The sequence below is a fragment of the Bubalus kerabau genome, chromosome 6 (assembly GCF_029407905.1).
Source record: "Bubalus kerabau isolate K-KA32 ecotype Philippines breed swamp buffalo chromosome 6, PCC_UOA_SB_1v2, whole genome shotgun sequence".
Taxonomy (NCBI): Eukaryota; Metazoa; Chordata; class Mammalia; order Artiodactyla; family Bovidae; genus Bubalus; species Bubalus kerabau.
This window is the reverse complement of record NC_073629.1, coordinates 38749454-38769862: the sequence shown is the minus strand read 5'-3', so window position 1 is coordinate 38769862 and position 20409 is coordinate 38749454. Positions and strand designations below refer to the sequence as shown.

General features: G+C 38.2%; 1 long non-coding RNA gene across 1 annotated transcript in view; it reads left to right on the top strand.

The window, feature by feature from the left end:
- The window catches only part of LOC129655041 (uncharacterized), a 38669-nt gene extending 18887 nt beyond the window's left edge, over positions 1–19782 (top strand). The window contains exons 2-3 of the long non-coding RNA XR_008715721.1: positions 16588–16689; positions 18300–19782. This is a non-coding gene — a long non-coding RNA (uncharacterized LOC129655041). The remainder of the gene's footprint in view (positions 1–16587; positions 16690–18299) is intronic.
- The last annotated feature ends 627 nt before the right edge of the window (positions 19783–20409 follow it).

The following is a 20409-nucleotide window of genomic DNA, read 5'->3' as shown; positions in this document are numbered from 1 at the left end:
TCAGTGGTAAGGAATCCGACTGCAATGTGGGAGAACTGGGTTGTATCCCTGGGCTGGGAAGATCCCCTGGAGGAGGGAATAGCAGCCCATGCCAGTATTCTTTTGTCTGGAGAATCCCACGGACAGAGGAGCCTAGCGGGCTACAGTCCACTAAGTCACTACTTAGTGTCTAAATAGCAGCAACAACCAATCCTAAAAGTCCTGGTTGAATTAAAGAGCCCACCACATTGTATAGACAGGAGTCAGAAAACCAGACTTCGAATTGGGAGCCAGTGACAACCAGAAACACAAACCACAACGCAATCATTTTTAAAGCAGGTAGAGCAGCAGTGGAGCAGTACCGTGTCCTCAGGGAGGCAGTGGCAGCAGTGCCAGCAAGTGTGATAGATGACTTCCAAAGACAGTGCCTGTGGACAGCACTGCTGCCTCTGTGGGCAGAGGTGGTGTGTCCCCACAGCAATGTCCTAGCGCATAATGTTTGCTGTGCCCTCTGATGTTACCCCTCTTCTTTTGCTTGCACTATTGTTCATGCAAACTTCTTTAGCTTTCTCTGCATTTATGTACTACTATAAGTTGTTTTTTGGAGAAGACAATGGCACCCCCCTCCAGTACTCTTGCTTGGAAAATCCCATGGACGGAGGAGCCTGTTAGGCTGCAATCCATGGGGACGCTAAGAGTCGGACACGACTGAGCGACTTCACTTTCACTTTTCACTTTCATGCATTGGAGAAAGAAATGGCAGCCCACTCCAGTGTTCTTGCCTGGAGAATCCCAGGGACTGGGGAGCCTGGTGGGCTGCCATCTATGAGGTCGCACAGATCAGAAACAACTGAAGTGACTTAGCATAGCATAGCGTAAGTCGTTTTTACTACTTAAATAAGTCAAATTTCTAATGTGCTCAGTCATGAATGCTGGCTATTATCCCACATAAATGGTACAACTGGAAATGTGATCCTTCTGTTATTTTTTGATGTGTTTCATACAGTGCTTAATTTTCATAGTGCTGTGTATTGTTTTAATCTTTGGCCATCCGTAGAGTTGTAAGTTCTCAATATTAATGTAAATTAAATTTACATTCAATTTAATATATAACACTACACATCATATCTACCCACATATATTCTGAAACACAAGTTTTAAACATATGTATCAAACTTCACATCCAATTAAGTGTTAAGCTTAAAATATTTAACAGGGTTAAGAAAACTTGACAGGGTTTTCTGTGTCTTAGGCTCTTGGGAAGTTTTCTCCCACATGTATTTCCTTATTTGTCTTGGCCAATTTCAGTTTTTTCTCTTTGAATGCTTCCTCCTTAAATGCATCTTATTGGAAGCCAGCCATTATGTCATAAAGCATTCCAAGCAACCACGAGGTTTTTTGAAGGGAATCAAGCCTCTGGTCAACACCAGTAATTGAACCCACAGTTGAGTCTAAGACTGCAGTTGCTCTATTATCCCAGCCAACAACCACATGGATCAGAAGAATAGCTCAATAAACCAATGGCATCTTACTAAGAGAGAACATCATTTTGATCCTTAACTTGTTCTTGTTCAGTCACTAAATCATGTCTGAGCCTTTGCAAACCCATGAACTGCAGCATGTTAGACTTCCCTATCCTTCACTATCTCCCAGAGTTTGCCCAAACTCAAGTCCACTGATTCAGTGATGCCATCTAACCATCTCAGTCCCTTTCAGCTCCTTCTTTGCCTGCCCTCAATCTTTCCCAGCATCGTTTCTAATGAGTCAGTTTTCCCCATCAGGTGGCCAAAGTATTTGGGCTTTAGCATCAGTCCTTCCAAAGAATGAAGGTTGATTTCCTTTAAGATTAACAGATTTGATCTCTTTGCTGTCCAAGGGGCTCTCAAGAATCTTTTCCAGCACCACAATTTGAAAGCATCAATGTTCTTCAGCTCTGAGCCTACTTTATGTTCCAGATCTCAAATCTATATGTGACTACTGGAAAAACCATAGCTTTGGCTTACTAACATTTGTTGGCCATGTGAAGTCTCTGATTTTTAATACGGTGTCTAAGTTTGTCATAGCTTTTCTTCTGTGGCTGCATTCAGTGTCCACATTGATTTTGGAGCCCAAGATAATGAAGTCTGGCACAATTATCACTGTTTCCCCACCCATTTGCCATCAAGTGAGGGGACCAGATGCCCTGATCTTAGTTTTTTGGATGTTGAGGTTTTCTTTTTTTTTTCTTTGTCTTTTTTTTTTTTAGCCTTCAGTTTTTTTAAAATTAATTTATTTTTTATTGAAGGATAATTGTTTTACAGAATTTTGCCGTTTTCTGTCAAACCTCAACAAACACGAATCAACCATAGGTATACATATATTATTCCCTCCCTTTTGAAACTCCTTATCATCTCCCTCCCCTCTCCACTCCTCTAGGTTGATACAGAGCCCCTGTTTGAGTTTTCTGAGCCATATAGCAAATTCCTGTTGGCTATCTATTTTACATATGGTATTGCAAGTTTCCATGTTACTCTTTCCATACATCTCACCCTCTCCTCCCCTCTGCGCATGTCCATAAGTCTATTCTCTATGTCTGTTTCTCCATGGTTGCCCTGTAAATAAATTCTTCAGTATCATTTTTATAGATTCTGTATATATGTATTAGAATACAGAATTTATCTTTCTCTTTCTGATTCACTTCAACCTGTATAATAGGTTCTAGGTTCATCCACCTCATTAGAACTGACTCAAATGTGTTCTTTTATATGGTTGAATAATATTCCAGTGTGTGTGTGTGTGTGTGTGTGTGTGTGTGTATCACAACTTCTTTATCCATTCATCTGCCGATGGCCATCTAGGTTGCTTCCATGTTCTAGCTATTATAAATAGTGCTGCAATGAACAATGGGATACATTTGTCGTCTTCAATTTTGATTTCTTCAGGGTATATGCCCAGGAGGGATTTCTGGGTCATATGGTGGTGTTATTTCCTAGTTTTTCAAGAAATCGCCATACCATCTTCCATAGTGGCTGTATCAATTTGCATTCCTACCAACAGAGCAAGAGTGTTCCCTTTACTCCCCTCCAGCATTGATTGTTTGTAGACTTTTTGATAAGGGCCATTCATACCAGCGTGAGGTGATATCTTATTGTAGTTTTGATTTGCATTTCTCTAACAATGAGCGATGTTGAGTATCTTTTCATGTGTTTGTTAGCTGTTTGTAAGTCTTCTTTGGAGAAATGTCTTTTTGGGTTTTTTTTTCCCCACTTTTTTTATTGGGTTGTTTGTTTTTCTGGTATTGACTTGTATGAGCTGCTTGTATATTTTAGAAATTAATCCTTTGTCAGTTGTTTCATTTGCTATTATTTTCTGCCATTCTGAGGGTTGTCTTTTCACCTTGCTTATAGTTTCCTCTGCTGTGCAAAAGCTTTTAAGTTTAAACAGGTCCCACTTCTTTAGTTTTGTTTTTATTTCCGTTACTTTAGGAGGTGGGTCATAGAGGATCTTGCTTTATGTCATCGAGTGTTCTGCCTATGTTTTCCTCTAAGAGTTTTATAATTTCTGGTCTTACATTTAGTTCTTTAGTCCATTTCAAGTTTATCTTTGTGTATGGTCTTAGAAAGTGTTCTAATTTCATTCTTTTACATGTAGCTATCCAGTTTTCCCAGAACCATTTATTGAAGAGGCTGTTTTTTTCCCATTGTATATTTTTGCCTCCTTTGTGAAAAATAAGGTGTCCACAGTTCATGGGTTGATTTTTGGGCTTTCTATCTTATTCCATTGGAGAAGGCAATGACAACCCACTCCAGTACTCTTGTCTGGAAAATCCCAGGGATGGGGGAGCCTGGTGGGCTGCCGTCTATGGGGTTGCACAGAGTCCGACATGACTGACATTGGTCTATATTTCTGTTTTTGTGCCAGTACCATACTGTCTTTATGACTGTAGCTTTGTAGTATAATCTGAAGTAAGGAAGGTTGATTCCTGCAGCTCCATTCTTCTTTCTCAAGACTGCTTTGGCTATTTGGGATTTTTGTGTTTCCATATTAATTGTGAAATATTTTGTTCTAGTTCTGTGAAAAATCCCATTGGTAATTTGATAGGGAGTGTATTAAACCTGTAGATTGCATTTGGTAGTATAGTCATTTTCACAATATTGATTTTTCCTACCATGGAACATGGAATATCTGTCCATCTGTTTATGTCATCTTTGATTTCTTTCATTCAGTCAGTTCAGTCGCTCAGTCGTGTCTGACTCTTTGCGACCCCATGAATCGCAGTGCACCAGGCCTCCTTGTCTATCAGGAACTCCCGGAGTTCACTCAGACTCATGTCCATCAAGTCAGTGATGCCATCCAGCCATCTCATCCTCTGTCGTCCCCCTTCTCCTCCTGCCCCCAATCCCTCCCAGCATCAGAGTCTTTTCCAATGAGTCAACTCTTCGCATGAGGTGGCCAAAGTACTGGCGTTTCAGCTTTAGCATCATTCCCTCCAAAGAAATCCCAGGCTGATCTCCTTCAGAATGGACTGGTTGGATCTCCTTGCAGTCCAAGGGACTCTCAAGAGTCTTCTCCAACACCACAGTTCAAAAGCATCAATTCTTCGGCACTCATCCTTCTTCACAGTCCAACTCTCACATCCATACATGACCACAGGAAAAACCATAGCCTTAACTAGACGAACCGCTGTTGGCAAAGTAATGTCTCTGCTTTTGAATATGCTATCTAGGTTGGTCATAACTTTCCTTCCAAGGAATAAGCTCTGTACAGTTCTTTTTTCTCCTTAGGTAAGTTCATTCCTAGATATTTAATTCTTTTTGTTGCAATGGTGAATGGGATTGATTGCTTAAGCTCTTTTTATGATTTTCATTGTTCATATATAGAAATGCATGTAATTTCTATGTATTGATTTTGTATCCTGCAACTTTGCTAAATTCAGTGATCAGCTCTAGTAATTTTCTGAAACTATCTTTAGGATTTTCTGTGTAGAGTATCATGTCATCGGCAAACAGTGTGAGATTTACATCTTTTCTGGTCTGGATTCTTTTATTTCTTTATCTTCTCTGATTGCTGTAGCTAGACCTTCCAGAATGTATTGAATAATAGTGGTGAAAATGGACATCCTTGTTTTGTTTCTGATCTTAGGGGCAATGCGTTCAGTTTTTCACCATTCAGAATAATATTTGCTCTAGGCTTACTCAAACTACTGCACAATTGCACCCCTCTCACAAACTAGTAAAGTAGTGCTCAAAATTCTCTAAGTCAGGCATCAACAATACCTGAACCATGAACTTTCAGATTTTCAAGCTGGTTTTAGAAAAGGCAGAGGAACCAGAAATCAAATTGCCAACATCTGCTGGATCATGGAAAAAGCAAGAGAATTCCAGAAAAACATCTATTTCTGCTTTATTGACTATGCCAAAGCCTTTGACTGCGTGGACCACAACAAACTGTGAAAAATTCTTAAAGAGATAGGAATACCAGACCACCTGACCTGCCTCTTGAGAAATCTGTATGCAGGTCAGGAAGCAACAGTTAGAACTGTACATGGAACAACAAACTGGTTCCAAATAAGAAAAGAAGAACATCAAGGCTGTATATTGTCACCCTGCTTATTTAACTTATATGCAGAGTACATCATGAGAAATGCTGGGCTGGAGGGAGCACAAGATGGAGTCAAGATTGCCAGGAGAAATATCAATAACCTCAGATATGCAGATGACACCACCTTTATGGCAGAAAGTGAAGAAGAACTAAAAAGCTTCTTGATGAAAGTGAAAGAGGAGAGTGAAAATGTTGGCTTAAAGCTCAACATTCTGAACACTAAGATCGTGGCATCTGGTCCCATCCCTTCATGGCAAATAGATGGGGAAACAGTGGCGGAATTTATTTTTTTTTGGGGGGGAGTGGCTCCAAATCACTGCAGATGGTGATTGAAGCCATGAAATTAAATGATGCTTACTCCTTGGAAGAAAAGTTATGACCAACCTAGACAGCATATTAAAATGCAGAGACATTACTTTGCCAACAAATGTCCATCTAGTCAAGGGTATGGTTTTTCCAGTATTCATTACATGATGTGAGAGTTGGACTATAAAGAAAGGTGAGCAGCTAAGAATTGATGCTCTTGAACTCTGGTGTTGGAGAAGACTCTTGAGAGTCACTTGGACTGCAAGGAGATCCAACCAGTCCACCTGAAGAAAATCAGTCCTGTATATTCATTGGAAGGGCTGATGTTGAAGCTGAAGCTCCAATACTTTGGCCACCTGATGCAAAGAGCTGACTCATTTGAAAAGACTCTGATGTTGGGAAAGATTGAAGGTTGAAGGAGAAGGGGACGGCAGAGGATGAGATGGTTGGATGATAACACTAATTCAATGGGCATGAGTTTGAATAATCTCTAGCGGTTGGTGATGGATAGGGAGTCCTGGAGTGCTGTAGTTCATGGGGTCACAAAGAATCCGACACAACTGAGTGACTGGACTGAACTGAAATTTACTGAGGTTTGATTTGTGACACAAGATGTGGTCAGTCCTGGATAAATTCCCATGTGCATTTGAGAAGAAGGTGTATTCTTCTGCATTTGGATGGAATGTCCTGAAGATATCCATGAGGTCCATTTCATCTAATGCGTCATTTAAGACTTGTGTTTCCTTATTAATTTTCTCTTTTGATGATCTGTCCATTGGTGTGAGTGGGTTGTTAAAGTCTCCTATTATTATTGTGTTACTGTCAATTTCTCCTTTTATGTCTGTTAGTGTTTGTCTTATGTATTGAGGTGCTACTATGTTGGGTGCATAGATATTTACAATTTTCATGTTTTCCTCTTGGATTGATCCCTTGGTCATTATGTAGTGTCTTTCCTTATCTCTTGTAATCTTTTTTATTTTAAGGTCTATTTTGTCTGGTATGAGGATTACTACTCCAGCTTTATTTTGCTTCTTTTTGCATGGAATATATTTTTCCATCCTCTCACTTTCAGTCTACATGTGTCTTTAGGTCTGAAGTGAGTTTCTTGTAGACAGCATACATATGGGTCTTGTTTTTGTATCCATTCAGCTAGTCTGTGTCTTTTGGCTGGAGCATTTAACCCATTTATACTTAAAGCAATTATTGATATATGTGTTCCTATTGCCATTTTCTAATAGTTCATGGTTGATTTTGTAGATTTTTTTTTCTTCTGTTTTATTTCTTGACTATATAAGTGCATTTAACGTTTGTTGTAAAGCTGGTTTGGTGGTCCTGAATTCACTTAACTTTTGCTTGTCTAAAAAGCTTTTTATTTCTCCATCAATTTTGAATGAGATCTTTGCTGGATACAGTAATCTTGGTTGTAGAATTTTCCCTTTCAGTATTTTAAATATATCCTGCCATTCCCTTCTGTCCTGCAGAGTTTCTGCTGAAAGATCAGCTGTTAAGCATATGGAGTTTCCCTTGTATGTTATTTGTTGTTTCTCCCTTGATGCTTTTAATATTCTTTCTTTGTGTTTAGTCTTTGTTAGTTTGATTAGTATGTGTATGTTTTCTCCTTGGGTTTATCCTGTATCTGACTCCTTGTGCCTCTTGGACTTGACAGGCTATTTCATTTTCCATGTTGGGGAAATTTTAAACTATACTCTCTTCAAAAAGTTTCTCATACCATTTCTTTTTCTCTTCTTTTTAAACCCCTATAATTTGAATGCTAATGCATTTGATATGGTCCCAGAGGTCTCTGAGACTGTCCTCAGCTCTTTTCTTTTTTTTTCTTTTTTTTTTAAATTTTATTTTATTTTTAAACCTGAAACACTGTATTAGTTTTGCCAAATATCAAAACGAATCTGCCACAGGTATACATGTGCTCCCCATCCTGAACCGTCCTCCCTCCTCCCTCCCCACACCATCCCTCTGGGTCATCCCAGTGCACCAGCCCCAAGCATCCAGTATCATGCATTGAACCTGGACTGGCAACTCGTTTCATACATGATATTACACATGTTTCAATGCCATTCTCCCAAATCTTCCCACCCTCTCCCTCTCCAACAGAGTCCAAAAGACTGTTATATACATCAGTATCTCTTTTGCTGTCTCATACACAGGGTTATTGTTACCATCTTTCTAAATTCCATATATATGCGTTAGTATACTGTATTGGTGTTTTTCTTTCTGGCTTACTTCACTCTGTATAATAGGCTCCAGTTTCATCCACCTCATTAGAACTGATTCAAATGTATTCTTTTTAATGGCTGAGTAGTACTCCATTGTGTATATGTACCACAGCTTTCTTATCCATTCATCTGCTGATGGACATCTAGGTTGCTTCCATGTCCTGGCTATTATAAACAGTGCTGTGATGAACACTGGGGTACACGTGTCTCTTTCCCTTCTGGTTTCCTCAGTGTGTATGCCCAGCAGTGGGATTGCTGGATCATAAGGCAGTTCTATTTCCAGCTTTTTAAGGAATCTCCACACTGTTCTCCATAGTGGCTGTACTAGTTTGCATTCCCACCAACAGTGTAAGAGGGTTCCTTTTTCTCTGCACCCTCTCCAGCATTTATTGCTTGTAGACTTTTGGATCCCAGCCATTCTGACTGGCGTGAAATGGTATCTCATAGTGGTTTTGATTTGCATTTCTCTGATAATGAGTGATGTTGAGCATCTTTTCATGTGTTTGTTAGCCATCTGTATGTCTTCTTTGGAGAAATGTCTATTTAGGTCTTTGGCCCATTTTTTGATTGGGTCATTTATTTTTCTGGAGTTGAGCTGTAGGAGTTGCTTGTATATTTTTGAGATTAGTTGTTTGTCAGTTGCTTCATTTGCTATTATCTTCTCCCATTCTGAAGGCTGTCTTTTCACCTTGCTAATAGTTTCCTTTGATGTGCAGAAGCTTTTAAGGTTAATTAGGTCCCATTTGTTTATTTTTGCTTTTATTTCCAATATTCTGGGAGGTGGGTCATAGAGGATCCTGCTGTGATGTATGTCAGAGAGTGTTTTGCCTATGTTTTCCTCTAGGAGTTTTATAGTTTCTGGTCTTACGTTGAGATCTTTAATCCATTTTGAGTTTATTTTTGTGTATGGTGTTAGAAAGTGTTCTAGTTTCATTCTTTTACAAGTGGTTGACCAGATTTCCCAGCACCACTTGTTAAAGAGATTATCTTTAATCCATTGTATATTCTTGCCTCCTTTTTCAAAGATAAGGTGTCCATATGTGCATGGATTTATCTCTGGGCTTTCTAGTTTGTTCCATTAATCTATATTTCTGTCTTTGTGCCAGTACCATACTGTCTTGATAACTGTGGCTTTGTAGTAGAGCCTGAAGTCAGGTAGGTTGATTCCTCCAGTTCCATTCTTCTTTCTCAAGATAGCTTTGGCTATTCGAGTTTTTTTTTTTTTGTATTTCCAATCAAATTGTGAAATTATTTGTTCTAGCTCTGTGAAGAATACCGTTGGTAGCTTGATAGGGATTGCATTGAATCTATAAATTGCTTTGGGTAGTATACTCATTTTCACTATATTGATTCTTCCAATCCATGAACATGGTATATTTCTCCATCTATTAGTGTCCTCTTTGATTTCTTTCACCAGTGTTTTATAGTTTTCTATATATAGGTCTTTAGTTTCTTTAGGTAGATATATTCCTAAGTATTTTATTCTTTCCATTGCAATGGTGAATGGAATTGTTTTCTTAATTTCTCTTTCTGTTTTCTCATTATTAGTGTATAGGAATGCAAGGGATTTCTGTGTGTTGATTTTATATCCTGCAACTTTAGTATAGTCATTGATTAGTTCTAGTAATTTTCTGGTGGAGTCTTTAGGGTTTTCTATGTACAGGATCATTCTTTTTACTTTATTTTTCCCTTCAGAAGTTATTACCAACATTTTATCTTCCAGCTCACTGATTCATTCTTCTGCTTCAGATATTGTGGTATTGATTCCTTCCAGAGTGTTTTTAATTTCAGTAATTGTGTTGTTTGTCTCCGTATGCTTATTCTTTAATTCTTCTGGCATTTTACTAATTGATTCTTGCATTTTCTCCATTTTGTTTTCAAGGTTTTGGATCATTTTTCTATCATTATTCTGTATTCTTTTTCAGGTAATTTTCCTATTTCCTCTTCATTTCTTTGGACTTCTGGCTTTCTAGTTGTTCCTTCATTTGTGCAGTGTTTCTGCCTTTTCAGTTTTTTAAAGTTATTTTTTTTGATGTCTCGTTTTCCCGGGCTTCAAGGAAAGTTGAATTCTTTCCTTGAAGAATGTTGAATTCTTTTTTCCTTTTGGTTTCTGCCCTCCTAAGGTTGGTTTTAGAAAAGGTAGAGGAACCAGAGATCAAATTGCAAACATCTGCTGGATTATGGAAAAAGCAAGAGAGTTCCAGAAAAACATCTATTTCTGCTTTATTGACTATGAAAAAGCCTTTGACTGTGTGGATCACAATAAACTGTGGAAAATTCTTCAAGAGATGGGAATACCAGACCACCTGACCTGCCTCTTGAGAAACCTGTATGCAGGTCAGGAAGCAACAGTTAGAACTGGACATGGATCAACAGACTGGTTCCAAATAGGAAAAGGAGTATGTCAAGGCTGTATATTATCACCCTACTTATTTAACTTATATGCAGAGTACATCATGAGAAACGCTGGACTGGAAGAAACACAAGCTGGAATCAAGATTGCTGGGAGAAATATCACTAACGTCAGATGTGCAGATGACACCACCCTTATGGCAGAAAGTGAAGAGGAACTAAAAATCATCTTGATGAAAGTGAAAGTGGAAAGTGAAAAATTTGGCTTAAAGCTCAACATTCAGAAAACTAAAATCATGGCATCCAGTCCTATCACTTCATGACAAATAGATGGGGAAACATTGGAAACAGTGTCAGACTTTTTTTTTGTGGGGGGGGAGGGGGCTCCAAAATCACTGCAGATGGTGGCTGCAGCCATGATATTAAAAGACGCTTACTCCTTGGAAGGAAAATTATGACCAACCTAGATAACATATTCAAAAGCAGAGACATTACTTTGTCAACAAAGGTCCGTCTAGTCAAGGCTATGTTTTTCCTGTGGTCATGTATGGATGTGAGAGTTGGACTGTGAAGAAGGCTGAATGCTGAAGAATTGATTGTTTTTAACTGTGGTGTTGGAGAAGACTCTTGAGAGTCCCTTGGACTGCAAGGAGATCCAACCAGTCCATTCTGAAAGAAATCAGCCGTGGGGTTTCTTTGGAGGGAATGATGCTGAAGCTGAAACTCCAGTACTTTGGTCATGCGAAGAGTTGACTCATTGGAAAAGACTCTGATGCTGGGAGGGATTGGGGGCAGGGGGAGAAGGGGACGACAGAGGATGAGATGGCTGGATGGCCTCACTGACTCCATGGACGTGAGTCTCAGTGAACTCCAGGAGTTGGTGATGGGCAGGAAGGCCTGGAGTGCTACAATTCATGGGGTCGCAAAGAGTCGGACACGACTGAGTGACTGAACTGAACTGAACTGAAAAGTTGATCCAATGGTTTATGTGAGCGTCATATGGGTTGAGATTTGTGCGGAGTTTTTGTTTGTTTTTCCTCTTATGGGCAAGGCTGAGTGAGGTAGTACACCTGTCTGCTGATGATTGGCTTTGTATTTTTGTTTTGTTTGTATTTAGGTGAGGCATCCTGCACAGGGTACTCCTGGTGGTTGGGTGTTGTGGGGTCTTTTATTCAAGTGGTTTCCTTTGACTTAGTTCTCACTATTTGATATTCCCTAGAGTTCAGTTCAGTTCAGTTCAGTCATTCAGTCATGTCCAACTCTCTGCAACTCATGTCCATCGAGTCAGTGATGCCATCCAGCCATATCATCCTCTGTTGTCCCCTTCTCCTCCTGCACCCAATCCCTCTCAGCATCAGGGTCTTTTCCAATGAGTCAACTCTTCGCATGAGGTGGCCAAAGTACTGAAGCTTCAGCTTTCGCATCAGTCCTTCCAATGAACACCCAGGACTGATCTCCTTTAGAATGGACTAGTTGGATCTCCTTGTAGTCCAAAGGACTCTCAAGAGTCTTTTCCAACACCACAATTCAAAAGCATCAATTCTTTGGCATTCAGCTTTCCTCACAGTCCAACTCTCACATCCATACATGACCACAGGAAAAACCATAGCCTTGACTAGACGGACCTTTGTTGGCAAAGTAATGTCTCTGCTTTTGAATATGCTATCTAGGTTGGTCATAACTTTCCTTCCAAGGAGAAAGTATCTTTTAATTTCATGGCTGCAGTCACCATCTGCAGTGATTTTGGAGCCCCCCAAAATAAAGTCTGACACTGTTTCCACTGTTTCCCCATCTATTTGTCATGAAGTGATGGGACTGGATGCCATGATCTTCGTTTTCTGAATGTTGAGCTTTAAGCCAAATTTTTCACTGTCCTCTTTCATTTTCAACAAGAAGCTCTTTCATCCCTCTTCACTTTCTGCCATAAGGGTGGTGTCATCTGCATATCTGAGGTTATTCAGGTTTCTCCCGACAATCTGGATTCCAGCTTGTGGTTCTTCCAGCCCAGCGTTTTTCATGATGTACTCTGCATAGAAGTTAAATAAGCAAGGTGACAATATACAGCCCTGACATACTCATTTTCCTATTTGGACCCAGTCTGTTGTTCCATGTCCAGTTCTAACTGTTGCTTCCTGACCTGCATACAGGTTTCTGAAGAGGCAGGTCAGGTGGTCTGGTATTCTCATCTCTTTCACAATTTTCCACAGTTTATTGTTATCCCACAGTCAAAGACTTTGGCATAGTCAATAAAGCAGAAATAGATGTTTTTCTGGAACTGTCTTGCTTTTTCGATGATCCAGTGGATGTTGGCAATTTGATCTCTGGCTCCTCTGCCTTTTGTAAAATCAGCTTGAACATCTGGAAGTTCACGGTTCATGTATTGCTGTAGCCTGGCTTGGAGAATTTTGAGGATTACTTTACTAGCATGTGAGATGAGTGCAATTATGTGGTGGTTTGAGCATTCTTTGGCATTGCCTTTCTTTGGGATTGGAATGAAAACTGACCTTTTCCAGTCCTGTGGCCACTGCTGAGTTTTCCAGATTTGCTGGGGTTAGTTCTCTGGTGGTCTAGGGTCTTGGAGTCAGTGCTTCCACTCCAAAGGTTCAGGGCTAGATCTCTGATCAGGAACAAAGTTTCCATAAGTGATTTGTTATGGCATTAAGTGAGAGTAAAACAAATATCCAAAAATGAGAAACCAAAGATGAACCCCACACCAATGGCAGTTACAAAATCAGGCAAATAATAAGTAAAATAATGGAATATACACATATACACCCATGAGCAAAGTGAAAACAGTCCACCAAAAATTAAGTACAGTAGATTGATCTGGCGAACAATGGAAATAAAAAATTATATTTACCAGTTAAGAACAAAACTAACTTAAACTGAAACTGGAAGAAAAAAATTAAAGCAAGGTGCCAAGTGGGGAATAAAGCAATGAAAACAAAACTAACAAATATGTTGAGAGAAAAGGAAAGAAAGAAAGAAAGAATACATATGCAAACTTAAGTAGAGGTAGATGAAAATCATTTATACATTAAAGATTAACTTCAAGGGAAAAAGAGCAGTAGGAAAGATAAATGAAGGAATAAATGTAGAAAATATAATAGGTTTACAAAATTAAAAAATTTAAAAAAAGAGTAAAAAAAATGGAAGAGGAAAGAAAAAAGGAGAAAAAAAGGAAAACTCTACAGAACTGCAAAACCCCAATGTAGAGGCTGAGGTTTATAACAGCAATAGAATGTGTGACTGAGTATACTCATGTGATATACACCCATAAGCGACACCAAAACAGTCCAACAAAAGTTAAGTACAATTGATTGACCCGGCAAACAAAGGAAACCAAAAATTATATCTACCAGAATAAAACTAACTACAGGACAAACTGGAAAAAAAAACTAAAGCAAGGTGCCAATTGAGGAATAAAGCAATGAAAAGAAAAGTAGCAATTATGTTGAGAGGAAAGGAGAGAAAGAAAGAATAGATATGCAAAGTTAAATAGAGATAGATAAAGGAGATTTATATATGTTAAAGATTAACTGCAAGGTGGAAAGAACAGTAGGAAAAACAGACGAATGAATGTAGAAAAAATAATAATAGGTTTTAAAAATTAAAATTTGAAAAAAAAGAGAAAGGGGAAAAAAAAAAAAAAAAAAAAAAACCCAGAGGAAAACTCCACAGAACTCCAAAAGCTCAAAGTAGAGGCAGAAATTTATGACAACAATAAAAAATGTGACTGAGGAAAAAAAAATGCTTTAAAGCTTAATTGGATTTCTTAGTGCCAATAAATTGACAACTACAACAGAGGGGGAAAAAAAGGAAATAAAATCCAAGAGTCTACAGAGTAAGTAGGACCCTGGGGTCCTACTCTGCAGTTCAGTGCATCAGGCCTTTGATGGGCCACTCTTTCTGTTGTTCAGCTGCCGATGCTGGTGTGTGGAGAGAGAGAGGCTGTGGTGATGGCTCCACCCCCTATGCAAGACTCAGTAGTATCACCTTGCTTCCATGGCTGCTTAGCTTTCCTCCACAGGCCTTTCCCACCATGATGTCCTTCCTCGCATCCCCTCAATCCGTCTCTCCACAGTCAACATCAGCCCTGGCACTGCGATTGCTCCACAATCCCTAAACTCCAGCTCCCAGCTGCCGCCCCTTCCAGGAGGCCCATGTTCCTGCCTGGCATATGTGTGGCTGCAGCAAGGACTATCTGTCATTCCATTTAGGCTGCCACAGGTCAGCTGTTTCACTCTCAGCCTTAAATGTTTCTCCTCTTACACAGACAATTGCCCTGCTGTGGGGATCAGACCCCTGCTTCAGTTCCCCCATCCACCGAGGGTAGGTCCAGTCCTACTAATACTCCTGCTTTTCATCTTAGTTCCTTTGTCCTACAGAGTTTTTTTTATCAGTCTATATATTCTTTTCCACTGGTCAGGTCCCCCTGTCTGCTCTCAGTTGGTGTTCTGCATGCACTTCTGTGTCTGAACGTGTATTTCTGATGTATCCCTGGAAAGCGATGCACTCCATGTCCACCTACTCTGTCATCTTGTTCTCCTTCGGATCTTGAGTTTTAAGCCAGCTTCTTCACTCTCCTTTTTCATCTTCATCAAAAGGCTCTTTAGTTCCTCTTTGCTTTCTGTCATTAGACTGATATCATCTGCATATCTGATGTCATTGATATTTCTCCAGGCAATCTTGATTCCAGCTTATGATTCATCCATCCTTGCGTTTCACATGATGTACTCTGCATATAAGTTAAACAAGCAGGGTGACAGTATACAGCCTTGATGTACTCCTTTCCCAATTTTGAACCAGTCTGCTGTTCCATGTAAGATTCTAACTGTTGCTTCTTGATCTGCGTACAGGTGTCTTAAAAGACAGGTGAGGTGGTCCAGTATTTCCATCTCTTCAATAATTTTCCACAGTTTGTTGTGATTCACACAAAGGCTTTCGAGTAGTCAATGAAGCAAATGTTTGTTTGTTTTTTTCTGGAATTCCCTTGATTTTTTTTTCATCCAGAGGATGTTGGCAATTTGATCTCTGATTCCTCTGTCTTTTTTAAATCCGTGTTGTACACTTGGATATTCTTGGTTCATGTGCTGCTGAAGCCTAGCTTGAAGGATTTTGAGCATTATCTTGCTGGCATGTGAAATGAGCTCTATTATGTGGTAGTTTGAACATTCTTTGGCATTACCTTTCTTTGGGAGTTGGAATGAAAACTGACCTTTTCCAGTCCTGTGACTATTGCTACATTTTCCATATTTGCTGACATATTGAATGTAGCATCTTAACTGAGCCTTTATAGGAAATCCTTAATAGGAATAAGATGGTTCTTACACAACTGAAGCAACTCTTAAACTTTGATTGGTTAAAAATTAATAGGAAAATATTTAAGGAAATTGCATTTTAATTTGCAGATTTTGTCTTTACATTCTTAGTTATCTTTTGCATTACAAAGTCTTTTTCAATTATTTTTCCTAAATTTATTATATTTTCTCTAGAAGCACTTTAATTTTTCAAAAAGTAGTATCTATTCTACCTTTATTACTAACATTTACTATCAAAGGTTTTCCTAGCATCTTTCTTGTGGGTGATTATAACATTTTTGGAGTAACTGAAAAAGGCAATACAAACCAACAAACCAATGTCTTAATAATTTGAATTAATACATTACTTTTTTCAATTTTAAAAATTAAGAAAGTTATTACATCATGATAAAGTAAAATGGCTTTTTTCATCTTTGTTTTCATATTCTTTTCTTCCTTATCTAACCAAAAAGACAACTATTAATCTAACCATTAATACAGAGAATAACAGTACTTATTTAAAAGTTATCACTTTGACAAAAAGAAAAGGCATAATCTGGAGAATACCTTCAAAGGTTTTAAATGTTATATTTACTAACGTGAACACTGATTCTTTCTGGCTTTTTACTTCTACTCCTGGCAATTACTTTTTAGGTTTCACATGGATCACTTAGAAACACACACACACACACACACACACACACACACACACACACAAAACAACAAAAAGCATTGCTCTACCACCAACATAATTATAGCAATACCTATAGCTTTAGGTATTACTAAGTAATTTTATTCCTGGCTTTATAATCTATTATACTTCTCATTCTTTGAAGGTCCTTGACTATTTAAAACTGTGAAGAGCAAAGCTACAGATGATCCGAAGCAAAATTCTAGTTTTAAAAAAAAAGTGCTTCGGTTTTTCCACCAATGACCAAGTAAGTTTTTTATCACTTGTCTTTTTGTAGTATTTGTAGCCTTACATCAAAGCATGTTTCCAGCTGTTCTAAGTGACACTTTAATGTATCTAAATCTGAATAAGATTTATTCTGTGCCCTTATTTGCTAGTCTTACCTGACCTTTTCCATTTGAGTTTGCAGTTGCATTATTACCACCATGCTGACAGCTCCAATCTGTTTCTTTATCTGTCATTTTCCCAACAACATTACATTAGTTCTTCAGATTGGCCTAGTCTTTCTGCCAAATAATCCTAGTACTGGTTGGGTTTTTTTTTTTACAGAAACAACATGCTTAAACATAAATATCAGGATTATCAAAACAATAAATATTTACAATTTACTTCAACAAAAATTTTAATAGCTAATTTAAGTAATGTCATCAGATGAATTTACCTTTACTTACTCAGTCAAATATCCAAGCAGATTAATTTTTAGGCTACTGAAACTTTGTGAGAAATTCCTACAGTAATTTAAAAATATTTACTAACCAAAGTCGTCATGTATGGATGTGAAAGTTGGACTGTAAAGATAGCTGAGCACAGAAGAATTGATGCTTTTGAATTGTGGTGTTGGAAAAGACTCTTGAGAGTCCCTTGGACTGCAAGGAGATCCAACCAGTCAATCTTAAAGGAAATTAGTCCCAAATATTCATTGGAAGGACTAATGCCAAAGCTGAAACTCCAATACTTTGCCCAACTGATGCAAAGAACTGACTCATTAGAAAAGACCCTGGTGCTGGGAAAGATTGAAGGCAGGAGAAGGGGACGACAGAGGATGAGATGGTTGGATGGCATCACTGACTTGATGGACGTTAGTTTGAGTAAGCTCCAGGAGTTGTTGATGGACAGGGAAGCCTGGCATGCTGCAGTCCATGGGTTTGCAAGGAGTCAGATACAACTGAGCAACAGAACTGAACTAAAATGTTCAATTTTTGTTATCAAAGAATAGAGTTTGTTTCTTGTAATATACCAATAAATTACATATATTTAAGCATACTGAATATTTTCTCGAATTTTTATAACTTGAAGTTGTGTACTCAATTATGCAATTTTGTCATTATTTGTGCCATGTAATACCTATAAACAAAACCCAAAATTATATGTAGAAAATAAAACTCATGTAATAAATTGCCAGGTAATCTTGTAAATCAGGAAATTAAATATCTGAATGCTGAAAAACTGGTCACAATATTGCACACATACCATCATCTTTATTTTCTGTGCATTTCTCTATACTGTGCTTAATTCCTTATAAATTAGATTTTGTATAAATAATCCATTAAATGAGATAGGTTGATCATTAAAGGAAATTTTTTATACAATTTATCCTTTGAATCATTCTGCTATTTATGCAAAATAATTTAATATATTTATAAAGAAAGACATATTTTTATGTGTTTCTTTTATTTTTGCTATCAATTTGCCTCAGTATTTTGACTCCAAGTATCATAATAATTAAACATTGTATCTGTGTGAGCTCAGTCATGTCCAACCCTTTGAAACCCCAGGGATTGTAGCATGCCTGGCTCCTCTGTTACATGGGATTTTCCAGGGAAGAATACTGGAGTAACTTCCTATTTCCTCCTCCAGGGCATCTTCCTGACCTAGGGATGGAACCTGTCTCTCCCACTTGACAGTCAATTCTTTACCACTGAGCCACCCAGGAAGCCCCAAACACTGTATACAGAAAGAATATTTTGTAGCATGGTTACTTTTTTCTAAGTCCATGTATCTACTTACTATCTATAGTTATTATTACTTTATTAGTGGAAAATAAATTCTTATATTTCTTAGATTATACTTATTGATCAAAGATCAGTTATAAATTTTGTGTCATAAAGTGTTAGTTACTCAATTGTGTCTGACTTTTTGTGACCCCATGGAGCCTGCTAGTTCCTCTGTCCATGGATTCTCTAGGCAAGAATACTGGAGTGGATTGCCATTTCTTGTCCAGGGGATCTTCCCAGCCCAGGGATTAAACCTGGGTCTTCTGCATTGCAGGCAGATCCTTTATCATCTGAGCCACCAGAGAAACATTTTCTATAATATAGGCATATATAATATATACATTATGTTCATGTTACATATGATGTGGTGCCGGGAGCCACCATGGGAGATCCCACCCATGACAAAGGTCATGCGGGAAAGACCTGACAGGCAAAAGCAGATCAGGACTCGAGGGATTCCCTGGACCTGCTTGAACATCTACCCCAAAACCAAAATTTGTCTACTGTTTACTATACTATGCCTTTCAACCACTCTTCTGATATTAGCAGGGGGCTATCCCCAACCACCTTTCTCTGGAGAAAATCAACTTAAGGCTCTAAGTTGATAAGTCTCCTGGGCATCAAAGGAATATTTCTATTCTAACCCCTCTGTTGGCATTCTAGCTTGCTTGACAGGTTTTTCCTTACTCTTACAACTAATGCACATGATTGTTAACAACTTCCCAACCATGAAAGGCATGGGAAGCCTAAACAATCTAAAAGTCCTAATGGGCATAGAACTCTCTAAGGGGTGAAAATTTATTAGAAAAGTACTGGTAAAGGGCTTCATTATTGGGCCAATGCTTGCTGCCAAGTTCCCCTATCTCTTATCCATTGTGCACCTGGGAGTGCGTTAGTTAATGTAGTTGGAATGTAAGAAAAACAAGTAGTAGCCTTGGTATTAACCACATCAGACCTTTGAGCTAATAAGTTCTTTCTTTGTTGTGACCCACTGCACCTTTGCTCCGTGAGAATGTAACTCTGTTTAGTACTTTCTGAGGCTGACACAGATTAGAAATAAAAAGAAAAAACACTTCAAGGAAAAACAAGTTTTCTGGTTGATCAACCTTTATCAAAAAAGGGTCATAAAATGTCAATAGGCCTCCAGGCCAGAAGATAATGTACATAGCATAAGACCCTTGTTTATGGAAAGGCATACAGAAAAAAATCCTGGTTTTGATAAGGACAAAACTGCTGGAGTGTTTGGGCTGACTCTGTATGACCTTGCATCTTATATTTCCCTCTGTGTACAAGTCAGGGTATAAAAGCTCCTTTTGAAAATAAAGTTACGGGCCTCACTCACAGAAGCTTGGCCTCCCTGTGTCATTCATTCGCTGACGCCGTTCATCCTGAGGGTACACTTGGATCCTACTGGAGCTGGATCCCGGCAATGTGGGTAACATAATTTATGTGCATATGTGTATACACATATAACAAGATCAATGGACATCATGAGAGTTGATATCCTTATTTGCTACTAGGGTAGTATCATTCTGTTTTTTACCATTAAATAAATTTAATTATTTAAATAAATTAAATAAATTATATAAATAAATTAAAGTGGCAGCTGTGGATTTCTCATATGGCTTTTTATCTTGTTTAGGAAGTTCCTTTCTAGTTTGTATAAATCTTTGATCAGGAATGGTTGTTGTATTTTACATACTTATCTTTTCAGTTCTAATCAATTGATCATTAAGTATTTCAGGTTGATCTGTAAGTATTTTATATTTTGAGGTTATTTTGGTGGTATTATTTTTTTTTTTAATTCCAATGACCAAATGTTTGTTGGTAGTAAATAGAATGAAAATTACTTTAATAAACTAACTTTATATTATACAACATCACCAAATATAATTACTTGTTCTAGTAGATTTTTTGTACTTTCCATTGGATTGTCTACACAGATAATGATATAGGTATCTTGACACATTTTA